The sequence below is a fragment of the Halichoerus grypus genome, chromosome 5 (genome assembly GCF_964656455.1).
Source record: "Halichoerus grypus chromosome 5, mHalGry1.hap1.1, whole genome shotgun sequence".
Taxonomy (NCBI): domain Eukaryota; kingdom Metazoa; phylum Chordata; class Mammalia; order Carnivora; family Phocidae; genus Halichoerus; species Halichoerus grypus.
This window is the reverse complement of record NC_135716.1, coordinates 153,210,075-153,222,943: the sequence shown is the minus strand read 5'-3', so window position 1 is coordinate 153,222,943 and position 12,869 is coordinate 153,210,075. Positions and strand designations below refer to the sequence as shown.

The 12,869-nt window shown below is 46.5% G+C and overlaps 1 protein-coding gene across 10 annotated transcripts in view; it reads left to right on the top strand.

Moving 5' to 3' along the window:
- The first annotated feature begins 60 nt into the window (after window positions 1-60).
- ARMH1 (armadillo like helical domain containing 1) overlaps window positions 61-12,869 on the top strand; it is a 49,826-nt gene continuing 37,017 nt past the window's right edge. For 7 of the 10 annotated variants that reach the window (XR_013448203.1, XR_013448205.1, XR_013448204.1 and 4 more), the window contains exon 1: window positions 227-446. The gene's annotated coding sequence lies outside the window, so the exon portion shown is untranslated. Of the gene's footprint in view, window positions 206-226; window positions 447-12,869 lie in introns of those variants that run through there. The other 3 variants (XM_078073254.1, XM_078073256.1, XM_078073255.1) reach the window with 3 other exon arrangements.

Genomic DNA, 12,869 nt, shown 5'->3' with positions numbered 1-12,869 from the left:
CCTGAGCGGCGCTCTGTGACCTCCAGTCCTAGCAACCGCCGAGTCTCTCTCGGAGCCTCTCGCTGCACCCCAGGGCTCGGCCCTAGCAACCATGCCCCGCCCCGTTCTAGCCCTGCTTCGCAGCCACTGGCTGGCTCGCGTGATCTGGGTCAGGTATTGGTCAACCAGGACGCCGGTCGGGAAGAGTCCCCACCCTCCCGTGTAGGTAAGAGGGTCTGCGGGAGATTTGCGGTATTCTGGAAATGGGAAGGTCTACCTTCCGCACCGTGTCTTATCCTACGGGGTGGACGGCAGTGCCCTTTGATTTACATCATCTCCTACCTCTACCATCCTTTACCAGACGCCGCTCCGAGGGCTGGAGGTAGAAAAACGTACCAAACGGCCTAGGGGACGCGTGCCAGCCCATCCTCCATCCAGTGGGTTGAGGCATATTCTTGGCTGGTGGGGTGAGTGGTAGGCAAGGGAATGGTGTCTTCAGGGGAAGGCTCTAGAGAATGTTCTGTTCGTGGGGGACACAAAGGGGCTAGAGAGTACAGTTTTCTTGCATTTATCCATGTATTTAACAAATATTTACTAAGCACCTATTATGTAGGTGAGAGCTAGTGAAGATTAAGCTTTTGGCCATGAATTCCATAAGTCTTAAAAGGAGAGGGAGAGAAACCATGCATTAACCAACTCTAATTCTGTGCGAGGGATAAATACTACAAAAGAATAGGCCCTAAGCATTTTAGGGGCTCAGAAAGTGTTGAAGGGTTGCATTTATGACAATGGGGATGTGTCTTGAGCTGGGCCTTGAAAGACTTATGGGGATATGGAGGACAAAGGACTCCTTGCAGGAGCTCAACGAGGGGAAACTGAGGGATGAGTGCCAGAAATTTTGAGTGTCTTCGGGCCAGAGGAGATACTAATGTGAGAGTAAACGTGGAAGAAAAGTTAGGCCCAGACCCTAGAGGGTCTTTGATGTCACACTCAGCTTTGAGCTTGTATAGGTAGATGGTAAAAATTTTCCAGTGTGTTTTATACCTATGAGCGCAAGAGCTCAGACTTTATCCTGAGGACAGTGGGGAGTCATTGAAGGGCTTTATGCAAAGGAATAAAGATCAGATTTGCATTTTAGAAAGATCAATGCAGAGAATGGATTGGGGATTGGGAGAAGGAGGGAGACTAGTTAAGAAGTTGTTTCAGTAATGGGGAAAGGTTATGGTGGCCTAAAGAATGGAGAAGTAGCAGGAATGAAGAGGAGGGGATGTATTCCTTAGATACTTGTGAGCTAAAAAGAACTGGACTTGATGCCTGGTAGGGCAAGTAGGAGAAATGAAGAATGACTTCTAAATTCCTGGCTTGAGCAAACAGAAAGAAGAGGTAGCAGGGTTTTTAGGAGAGGGTAAGTTCTGGCTCCGATGAGTTTGAGATGCCAGTGGGACATCCAGGTGGAAGTGTCCAGGAGGTTGGAATATGCCTGACTGGAGCTTGCAAGATAAGCCTAAACTGGAAATAAAAATGCAGTGGTCTGTAGTGCCTTACATACATCAGCCACACCAGTGGATGGATTTGTTGGGCTTCCCAGAGAGTATAAATAGGAGTAAGAAGAGAAGAAGGCCTAGGACAGAGCCCTGAGAAGTCCCCAAGTCTGAGGGTCTGCAAAGGAGGATGAACCTGCAAAGTTAATTGAGATGAAGTGTCCAGAATGGTAAGATAGTCAGTGGTAGAATGTGGTGTTTCAGAAGCCACGGCACGAAAGTGTTGAAGGCTGATGACTAATCAAGTAGAATAAGGTCTGAAAAAAATCCAGTGGCTTTAAAAACGAGGAAGTTGTTGGTGACCTTTGCAAACGCAGTTTCGGTGGAGCGATGGGAACAGAGGTCAAATTACAGTGAGTTGAGAAGCAGGTGGAAGGTGAGGAAGTGAAGACTGTACGATACACTTTCGAGATGTTTGGCTCTTTCCGAGAAAAAAGAAGGCAATAGCTGGAAGGAGACAAAGGTTTTTATTCAGATGAGAGAAGTGCTGTTGGCATGGACCCAGCAAAAGGAAAAAAGATAAAATGACAGAGAAAAGGAAATAACAGAGTAGCACCCCTGGAAAAGGAATAAGGTCAGGGATCCAAAGCATTGGTGGAGAAATTCACCTAGAAAAGTGGAGGGACACTTGCATTGTGACAACAAGGAAGCATGTGAGATCTGTATATTAGTAGGTTTGGTGGCAGGAAGTTGAGGAAATTCTTGTTTGGTGGTTTCTGTTTTCTCTGTGAAATGTGGGCATGATGTCAGCCAGTGAGAGTGGGATTGGAGATGGTGTGCAAGGTCTGAGAAGAGCAGAGGAGGATTGAACTAGGCTCAGTGAGTGAAGAATGGGAGCAGGATGACAGGCAGCGTACAGATTTCTGGGCAGTTATGAGGTTGGTGACCATTCACTGTAGCAGCAGCGATCTGCGTGTTTGTGCGGGAGGTATTTTTCCCTCAGCAGTATTCAGGCATCTAGTGGTGGGTGCAGAGAGCTTAGCTGAATCTATACAGGTTTGTGTTTCATCAGGCAGATGAAACGGAAGGACAGAGGACAAGGAAGTGGATGATCCTGGCAAAAGGTTGAGATGATGGAGCTTAGAACCTAAACTGCCTAAGAGGGTGTAAAAGTGTTATGGACTGGGGATCCCACCCAGTGAAGTTAGAGAACATATATCTTGGAAAGACTTGAATGAGAGAGGTGTGATCAGAAAGTGGAATAATGAGGGCGCCTGGGTGGCTCAGTTGGTTGGGCGACTGCCTTCAGCTCAGGTCATGATCCTGGAGTCCCTGGATCAAGTCCCGCATCGGGCTCCCTGCTTGGCAGGGAGTCTGCTTCTCCCTCTGACCCTCCCCCCTCTCATGTGCTTGCTCTCTCTCATTCTCTCTCTCTCAAATAAATAAATAAAAAATCTTTAAAAAAAAAAAAAAGAAAGTGGAATAATGAAGCTTTGAGTAGTTCCAGGTGATGACAAGGTCCAGGGTGTAGCCATGGGAATGGGTGGCTGGAGTGAAATACAGAAGACAGTCAAGATGTTGACATGGCCAGCCCCCCCTAGATGATGACAGGACTTGAGGAGGGAAAAGGATGCTTGTGAGCTAGATACCAAAGTCCTGGATGAATTAAGTACATTGTTCTGGAGTCTGTAGGCGATGATATGAATATGAGGAGGGGTAATAGTCAATACAACAGAGTGGCATGACCCTCAAAGTAGTAAGAGTTTTTACAGGAAAGAGGTGGAATAAGGAACTGGGCTGGGCTTTGGTGAGCAAAGCCAAATCCTGAGATCTTTGGGGTGTAAGAGTATAAGCAGCCTCCACCAGGGAGGGCTCTGCAGAAGTGGCACCTGGGGTAGAGCCAGCTTCAGGGGCAGGCTGAGGGGAGGCAGAGCGGCTGCGGAGAAGCTAAGGGTGGAGGAGACTGCTGATTGGGAACAAAGGCCTTTGAGGGCAGAGTAAGAAGGCTAGGAAGGAAAGAGGGGTAGGAAATCAGGTCAGGGAAGGTGAAGCACAGAGCAGTGCGGGGGTGAGGAGAACATGTGTAGAAAGATGATGGTTGACCTAGACAGTTAACGTTTTGTGGGGGAGAGCATGAGGGCAGGTCTGTGGAGCGGAGTTGGGGGCAGAAGTGATCTGAGAGGAAAAGTGGGGTCTGGTAGAGAGTGAGGGTAGGTCTGGGGAGAGGATGAAGGCAGAGGGCTTTGGAGGAGGAAGGTGGGAGAAAGGTGGTCTCTGGGGAGAGGATGGAGGGAAAGGCAACTGTGAGGAAAAGATGGGGCACCTAGAGGCTATAGGGAAGTGATGGGTGTCAGGAAGGATCTGTGAAGAAGGTATGAGGGGGGAGCAGAAAGGAAGGGAATTTTTGAGAAGGAAGTGACCAATTGTAGCACATGTGCCCTGAGGTAGAACTAAAGGCCAGGACACTCTCTGGTTGGGCCTGAGGTCAGAAGGAGAATGTTTCTTTCTCTGTCTCTCTTCTCCCTCCCTCTCTCTTTCCAAATGGGGAGCTGAGAGTGAGGAGCTGAGAGGATGGAGCCCAAAGAGAAGGCCTCTGTCCCATTCTGCAGGTGGAGCCTGCAGGAAGAGGGGACAGTGACTGCCTTGTCTCCGAGGCCATCTGGGGACAGGGAGCCAGGCTGGCAGCCCATGCCCTGGAGGCTTCTTGCTTTGAGAAGTGTGTCTTTGATTTAGGGGAAAAAAGCCCTCTGAGAAATTTTATTTAGAAACAAGACCAAGTGACCTTTTGGTTTTTAATACCTCTTCCCACTTGTCACTAAGGACTTTTGACTTTAGTACAATAGCTGGGGTTTTTGAGATTTTGTGATTTTAGTTTCCGTGCATGAGGAAGAACCATTTGTCTGCTATAGAAATGATTTATGGATGAGTCCAGATTTATTCATCACCTCTAAAAATGGAGAGGAAATGAAAAACAAAGAGTCCACTCTGGGCTGAAGACAAAGTAGGTTTGTCGTCCTTGCAGAAGACTTTGCCAAGGTGAAAAGGCCACAAACAAACCAATTTGGACCATGGTTCCTAATCCGGATTTTAATTTCATGTGCTTTGATTTTTCAGACCATTTTCTCTCCAAGGTAAAATAATGACTATTTTAATTGGCTGCCACTTACAGAGAGATTCCAATAAGCATGATGGCATACGTATATTTTTCTCTGGCATTCCATGTGTGCTCCAGTTCTTATGATCAAGCTGGTGAGGCTGACTTTTACTGCATGCTGCATGCCATGATCAGTTGACTATAAATTAAATCCTCTTTTCCAAAAGCCATTTTCCATTAGTGCTAATTTGTTTGCTTCTCATTTCCACTGATCATTAGAGTCTCTGGTTGTGAGCACCAAATTGGAAATAATTTCCTTGACATTTCAAAAAAATCTCTCCCCTTCTTGAATGCCATTTGGCTGCAGCTAAAGAACATTATGGTTTGCAGAGGAACAGTTCACTCCAATTACAATTTAACTGACCGTTCATGGCACTGAATCCCTGTCCTTAGTGTCCAGAGATGACACCGTCGCTGACATTGCTATTTCCTGTCATAGCTGTAAAATGCCTCATAGACTTTGCACTGGCCTTCTTGGATGGAGATTCTGCCACTCTGCACATGGCAGCTTTGGGAAGTTGGTAGTTTTATGGACCTACATATCATGGACATTCAGATATAACCATCCAAACAGGAACTGGCTGATTCCTTCATCCATTCACCCAGGAAGCATTTATTAAACACCTATTTTGTGCCAGGCATTATGCCAGACCCTGGGGACACAAAGATAGGGAAGACCAACCCCTGCCCTTGAGGAACTCACACTCCAGTGGGAGGGAGGGTTATGTTTTACGCAGAGTAGGGGACGAAGTGGCATAGGTGGGGCCACAGAACCGACAGCCCCTCGTTGGCTTGGGGAATTAGCCAAAGGGCAAAAAGGAAGCTGGCCATTCTTGATGGCAGAGCAACACAGATGCAGAGGGCCCTGGAAGGGCCCTGGGAAGTTGAGAAGTGAGATGAGGTTAGCCTGGGGCCAAGTTTGAAGGGCCTTGCGTGCCACACGGTGTTTAGACTATCCGGTAGGCCAGCGGGAGAAATGTGGTGGTGAGGAAGGGAGGAAGGGGGCGCCTGGGTGGCTCAGTCATTAAGCGTCTGCCTTCGGCTCAGGTCATGATCCCAGGGTCCTGGGATTGAGCCCCACATCGGGCTCCCTGCTCAGCGGGGAGCCTGCTTCTCCCTCTCCCACCCCACCCCCCCTCTTATGTTCTCTCTCATGCTGTGTCTCTCTCTGTCAAATAAATAAATAAAATCTTAAAAAAAAAAAAAGAAGGGAGGAAGGGTAGAAGCTTGAGGGAAAGGCAGTCAAGGAAGGCGTTATTTATGTACTGATTTTGGTTGGTGAAGATTGAGCAGGTGTTTAAGGGGAGTCAGAAAGATGGAAAGATGGATGATGGAGGGGCAGAGTCTCATGTATGTGGAAGGGCTGGGTGCTGACCTGGTAGGGTAGAGAAGGGAGGTGCACCTGATGGGCCCTATTTTCTCTGTGAGGTAGGAAGCCCATCAGCTGGGCATCCTTGAATCCTCCCCACTTTCATCCTCCACTGCCAGTCCCCAGGTCCTGCTGCTTCTCCCTTCTCCAGAAATGTGTGGCATTTCTGCTTCTCTCCAGCCCTACTGTCACCAGCAGCTTTTGCCCAGATTAGGGGAACAGCCTCCTAACTGGTGCCCCACTTCCAGTCTTGCCCCCTTACTATCATCTTTCTACACTGCAGTCAAGAGGATGTTTCTAGAACAAACTCTCTTCATGTCACCCTTGACTTAAAACCCTTCGGTACCTTCACATGGCCCTGGGGATCAAGTGCAGACCCAGAAGCACAGCATGCACAGCACGCACATTCTTTGGCCTCTGCCTGTTGTCACAGTTTTATCCCTGGCCATTTCCACCCTCAGACTGTGCTCCAGCCGTTCTGAACAATCTCAGCCATGAAAACAGGAGCTAAGCCTTATGTGAGGTTGTCTGTTGGCCCTGTGAGGTATCATCACCTCTTCTCAGGTAAGAGAACTGAAGCCTAGAGAGGTTAAGTACTTTGCATAAGGTCACACAGCTGGGAGGTGGGAGATCGTGGAGCTGTGGTGTCTGGGTTCCTAACCACAGACCTGTACCGCCTCCCACTTGCAATTCTTTAAATATGCCTTACAATCTCTCATCTGTAAGCCCTTGCATACTTTTTTTTTTTTTTTTTTTTTTTAGATTTTATTTATTTATTTGACAGAGAGCAGGACACAAGCAGGGGAAGTGGGAGAGGGAGAAGCAGGCTTCCCGCCGAGCAGGGAGCCGGACGTGGGACTCGATCCCAGGACCCTGGGATCATGACCTGAGCCGAAGGCAGACGCTTAACGACTGAGCCACCCAGGCGCCCCATCCCTTGCATACTTTATTTCCTCTACCTGAAAGACGATTCCATCACCTCTTCACCTGGTTGGCATCTCTTCTGGAATGCCTTCCAGAACAGCCACTACCCCATTACCCCAGCCCCGGCTGGGTTAGATGTCCCTTGCTCACATTCCCAAAGTGTCCTGTGCTTACCCCCATCATAACACTTAGCACACTATTGAAACTGAAGTTGCTTATCTAGAGGGCTCCATGCCACCCCCAAACTGTCTTTTTCACATGTATTCCTAGAGGCCTAGCATAATGATGGGACACACTTGTCTGCCACTATTTGTTGAATTTCATTTAATGGAATTGCTGACAGTGAGACTGGACATCAGGCAGAGAGACTCCTAATCGTGTTTGAGGTTACTGAGGCCTTCCTGCAATGCAACAGGCACTAGAGGCCCACGATGGGGTGGAGGGAGGCAGCGCCAGAGACTCAGGCCAGCCAAGAGAAGAGGTCATGGTGCAGAGGCCTCAGGGAAGCAAGCAGTCTGAGCAGGAGGAATGGTCAGTGGTGTTAGCTGTGGCAGCAAAAGGACAAGAGAGCAAAAGACTAAACTGTCCTCACTGAATTGAGCAATGAGGAGGTTAGAGACGCTGGGTGAAGTGATGGGAATGGACTGTGGGGGATGGGTGGCAGGGGAGGGACAAGCCAAATCGCAACGGGTTGAGAAGAGAATGGTCAGTGGGAGAACAGGAAAGAGTGTGTAGAAGGTTTTTAAGAAGCTTTGCTATGAAGTGAGAAAACCAGAGAGGTGACTGGAGGGGGACATGGGGTTGAGGTAAATGGGTTTTGTTTTCATTTTTTGCTTGTTTTTGTTTTAGGCTAGGCAAGAATTAAGTATGTTAACAAGAAAAATGCCTAAATAAAGAGAGCAGTTAAGGATACAGAGAAGGGAGCTTTGGATGGAGTGAAGGCCCTCAGGAGGCAGGATGGACAGATAGGGAGCCCTGGGAGGGGGGAAGGAAGACAGGAGGACAGGTGTGAGTACAGATCACACGGGAAGAACGAAGAGGACTGTGAGGACATTCTTGCCTCATGGCTTTTTGTTAAACCCAAGAGTAGATGGAGGGTAAGGAGCTGGGGATTGCAGACATCACAGGCGAGTCACAGCATTTAGCATGTAGCTCGTGAGTGTGAATGCTGGGTTGGTTGGAAGTGCAGGTTCAAGGTCATTGGAGTCTAGATTTTGTGCCTCTCCTACCCGCTCCAACACATCCTGGGATTTACCCCATCAGAGCACTTTTCACTTTTCATTAAAATCACCAGGTTGCCTTTTTCCCCACCCACCACTCTCTAAGCACTTTGAGGGCAAAGACTATGTTTGTCATGTTAACCAGTCCCACTCGCAGTGCTTGGCTAGGAGTCAGCACCCAGGACATCTGTTTAATTAATTACTGTGTGGAGTTAAGGAAATTAAAGTGCTCATTATGAGCACACTGCGTCAGATGTGAGTCTAAATGACACTTGCTGAGCGCCCGTGATGTGCCAGGGACGAAGCTGGCCACCCCCATTGGGAAGATGGAACATGTTGATGTTGACACTGCCCAGCCGTGCTTGGGTGAACAGGAAGACAGGTGCCCAAGCCAGTGTGAGCCTGAGGGAGTGGCCCATAAACAAGCACCAAGGCACAGCAGAGGGAGAAGGACAGGAAGCTTGAGCTAGAGGAAAAGAAGTGATTTGCTATGGGGAATTTAGAAACCGGTTTGTGAAACCTGGGAAAGGTGGCAGCCTCCTCTAATTCCCATTAGAAGCAGTGACAAGGGGTGGGGGGGGGGAGGGGAGGGAGGTCAGATTTCAGTTGTGGCAGAATTTAAACAAGTTCTCTGGGCTGAGATGTTTGAAACTCTATCTTGAGGGTAATGAGGAACAATTGAAGAGTTTGAAGCAGGGAAATCTGTCAAATTTGCATTTTTTAAAGATTTATTTATTTGAGAACACACACATATGCGTGCACAAATATGGGGGGGGGGCAGAGGCAGAAGGAGAGAGAGAATCTCCAGCAGACTCTCCACTGAGCACAGAGCCCAACGCAGGGCTTGATCCCAGGATCCTGAGATCATGACCTGAGCCGAAATCAAGAGTGGGACGTTTAACCAACTGAGCCACCCAGGTGACCCTAGGGACTTAGGATTTGAAGAGAGTGTGAAATGTAAGGATGAAGACTTGCACGAGTCCTTTAGATAGAGGCATCTGGACCTCAGGAGGAAGGCCCAGGCTGACAACATGGGTTTGGAGTCCCAAAGCCTACACTGTAATACAAAGTGATGGGAGTGAAGGAGATTACAAAGCGTGAGAAGACAACTGAGAACAGAACAGAGCTACAAAGGAGTTTGAGGAGGATCCAGTGAGGGGCAGAACCGGGAGAGAGTGAGGTCAGGAAAGAAATGTTCAGAGAGTCATCCACAATCCATCAGAGGCCAAGCAAGATGGGACTGCAAGTTAGCCACAGAATTTGACAAGAGGTTATTGGTGACATTTTGGAACACAGGGGAGAGTAGAAGCAGTGCTTTGGGTTTAATGGCGAGAACCTGGACTCTGGAGTTTTACACAATCTGAGAGTAGTTTCTGTTTCCACCCTTGTTAGCTGTGAGACCTTCAATAAATGAGCAAACCTCTCTAAACCTTAGTTTTTATATCTGAAAACTGGGGATAATAATAACTACCTCCTCAGGAACTTAAGAAGATTAAAACAAATAATGTCCATAAAATATATTCTATGTGACTAGCTCTTATAAACACTAAAAAATGTTAGTTTCTTCTTCCTGCCATCATTCCATCTCTCCTCCCTGCACCATGAAAGACACAGAATGTATCCCCTCATATTTGGTTGTCAAGAAGAAGCTCAGGGGCGCCTGGGTGGCTCAGTCGTTAAGCGTCTGCCTTCAACTCAGGTCATGATCCAGGGTCCTGGGATCGAGCCCCACATCGGGCTCCATGCTCCGCAGGAAGCCTGCTTCTCCCTCTCTCACTCCCACTGCTTGTGTTCCCTCTCTCACTGTGTCTGTCTCTGTCAAATAAATAAATAAAATCTTTAAAAAAAAAAAAAAAAAAAGAAGAAGCTCAGATACAGAATTTATCCCAGCAACTCCCTCCTGAAATTGGTACATTTCTCTCATTTTCCCACTGTTTTCTTCTTCTTCATTCTTTTTAAAATTGTACTTACTGGTTGTTTGGTTTGGGGGCTTTTTTTTGGTGGGGGTTGGTTTGTAATCCTCATCAGGTCTTATTTTGTGGATGAAAAACCTAAATGTGAGACAGGAATCCATCAAAATCCTAGAGGAGAACACAGGCAGCAACCTCTTTGACCTCAGCGGTAGCAACTTCTTACTAGACACGTCTCCAAAAGCAAGGGAAACAAAGGCAAAAATGAACTATTGGGACTTCATCAAGATAAAAAGCTTTTGCACAACAAAGGAAACAGTTGACAAAACCAAAAGACAACCGACAGAATGGGAGAAGATATTTGCAAATGTCTCGTCAGATAAAGGGCTAGTATCCAATATAAAGAACGTACCAAATTCAACACCCAAAGAACAGATAATCCAGTCAAGAAATGGGCAAAAGACATAAACAGACATTTCTCTAAAGAAGACATACAAATGGCCAACAGACACATGAAAAAATGTTCAACATCACTTATCAGGGAAATACAAATCAAAACCACAATGAGATACCACCTCACACAGTCGATCAGAATGGCTAAAACTGACAAGTCAGGAAACAACAGATGTTGGTAAGGATGTGGAGAAAGGGGAACCCTCTTACGTTCTTGGTGGGAATGCAAGCTGGTACAGCCACTCTGGAAAACAGTATGGAGGTTCCTCAAAAAGTTAAAAATAGAGCTACCTTACAACCCGGCTATTAAACTACTAGGTATTTACCCCAAAGTTATAAATGTAGTGATCCGAAGGGGCACCTGCATCCCCAATGTTTATAGCAGCAATGTCCACAGTAGCCAAACTATGGAAAGAGCCCAGATGTCCATCGACAGATGAATGGATAAAGAAGATGTGGTATATATATACAATGGAATATTACTCAGCAGTCAAAAAAATGAAATCTTGCCATTTGCAACAACGTGGATGGAACTAGAGGGTATTATGCTAAGCGAAATAAGTCAATCAGAGAAAGACAATTATATGATTTCACTTATATGTAGAATTTAAAAAACAAAACAGGAGCATAGGGGAAGGGAAGGAAAAATAAAACAAGACAAAATCAGAGAGGGAGACAAACCATAAGAGACTTTTAACTGTAGGAAACAAACTGAGGGTTGCTGGAGGGGAGGGGGGTTGGGAGATGGAGCAATTGGGTGTGGGCATTAAGGAGAGCATGTGATGTAATGAGCACTGGGTTTTTATATACAACTGATGAATCACTGAACTCTCCTCTGAAACTAATAATACAATATACGTTAATTAATTGAATTTAAATAAAATAAAATTTTTTTAATTTTTTATTATTTTGAAGAAAAGTTAAGATAAAAATAAATAAGTGGCTGGAGACTCTTGATTAAACATAACTGTAGTCCTTATCTCCCCTACCTCTCCAAACCTCCCTGACATAACATTAAAGAAATATAGAAAGGTGGGGCACCTGGGTGGCTCAGTTAGTTAAGCCTCCAACTCTTGGTTTCTGCTCAGGTCGTGATCCCAGGGTCGTGAGATTGAGCCCCATGTTGGACTTAAGTTTCTCTCTCCCTCTCTGCCCCTCTTCCCCTCTAAAACATAAATAAAACCTTAGAAAAATAAAGAAATATAGGGGCACCTGGGTATCTCAGTCAGTTAAGCGTCTGCCTTTGGCTCAGGTCATGATCCCAGAATCCTGCTTCTCCCTCTCCCCTCTCCCCACTTGTACTCTCTCTCTCTCAAATAAATAAATCTTTTTAAAAAAAAAGAAATATAGAAAGGTATTAAGTCACAAACGTTCAGGGAAGGAGGCAACAGCAGATGAAAGCTGGACAAATATTTGGAAGGTAGAAGGCAGGTAGGAGAATGTTACCTGGCTTGAAACATCCTAAGAAATTACAAACTTAGTGCCAAAGGGGAGATTACCAACAAGAAGCAAGTCAGTTCACCCAGTTTAACCTCTAAAAAGCTTAATGCCTTTAGACATGAGGTAAGGGGCTAAACACAGGGGGACTGGCTGAAGTCTGTATGCAGAGCACTTTGCCCCCATCCCAGAGCTCCTTTCTCAAAAGCCACATGCCCACTCTAAACTCTCGTGCTGCATAAGGAGAAAGGAAATGGAGTTCTGGAGGCCTTCATACTCAGAGACCTCAGGCATAGTTTGAAGGGCAGGAATGAGAGATAGGGTAGAAAACTGAGTGATGGTGGGAAAGCCTACACACTGCCCCAGCCCCTCTCCCACCTCCACTCCCAGGATGCCAGATGCCAGGCATCTAGCACCCCCCACCCTCTCACCACACAACACCCCCGGAAAGTAGAGAAGTCCAGAAGACCCCCAGGAGGCAGGAAAAGCCCTCCATTGACTGACATTTACGTGTCCTTCAATGAAAAGACTAGTCATTGCCTGATAAAGAAATTTCCAAAACCCAAAGGACACAGCACCTGATCAAAAGAGCCCACCGAGGGCCTAGAATACTAAGTGAAAAAGACCTGCAACAAGATGTACCATCCTACTGTTTCAGAAAAGTGTTTAAAGCATCAAGAATGAAAAAACAAGCCACAGTCCACGGCACACAAATCAGAATGACATCGAACTTCTCAACCAGCAACACTGGGGAGGCTCAATCTGAGGGAAGTTTATTCCTAACATGGAATTATATACCCAACTGATATAACACAAGGTCAACACACTTTGAGACTTTCAAGGATACACACAAAAAAGTAATTTTCATTTCTTAGGAAACTACTGAGGAATGTGCTTCAACAAAACAAGAGAGCAAACCAAAAAGGAGGAAGAGCTAGGTCC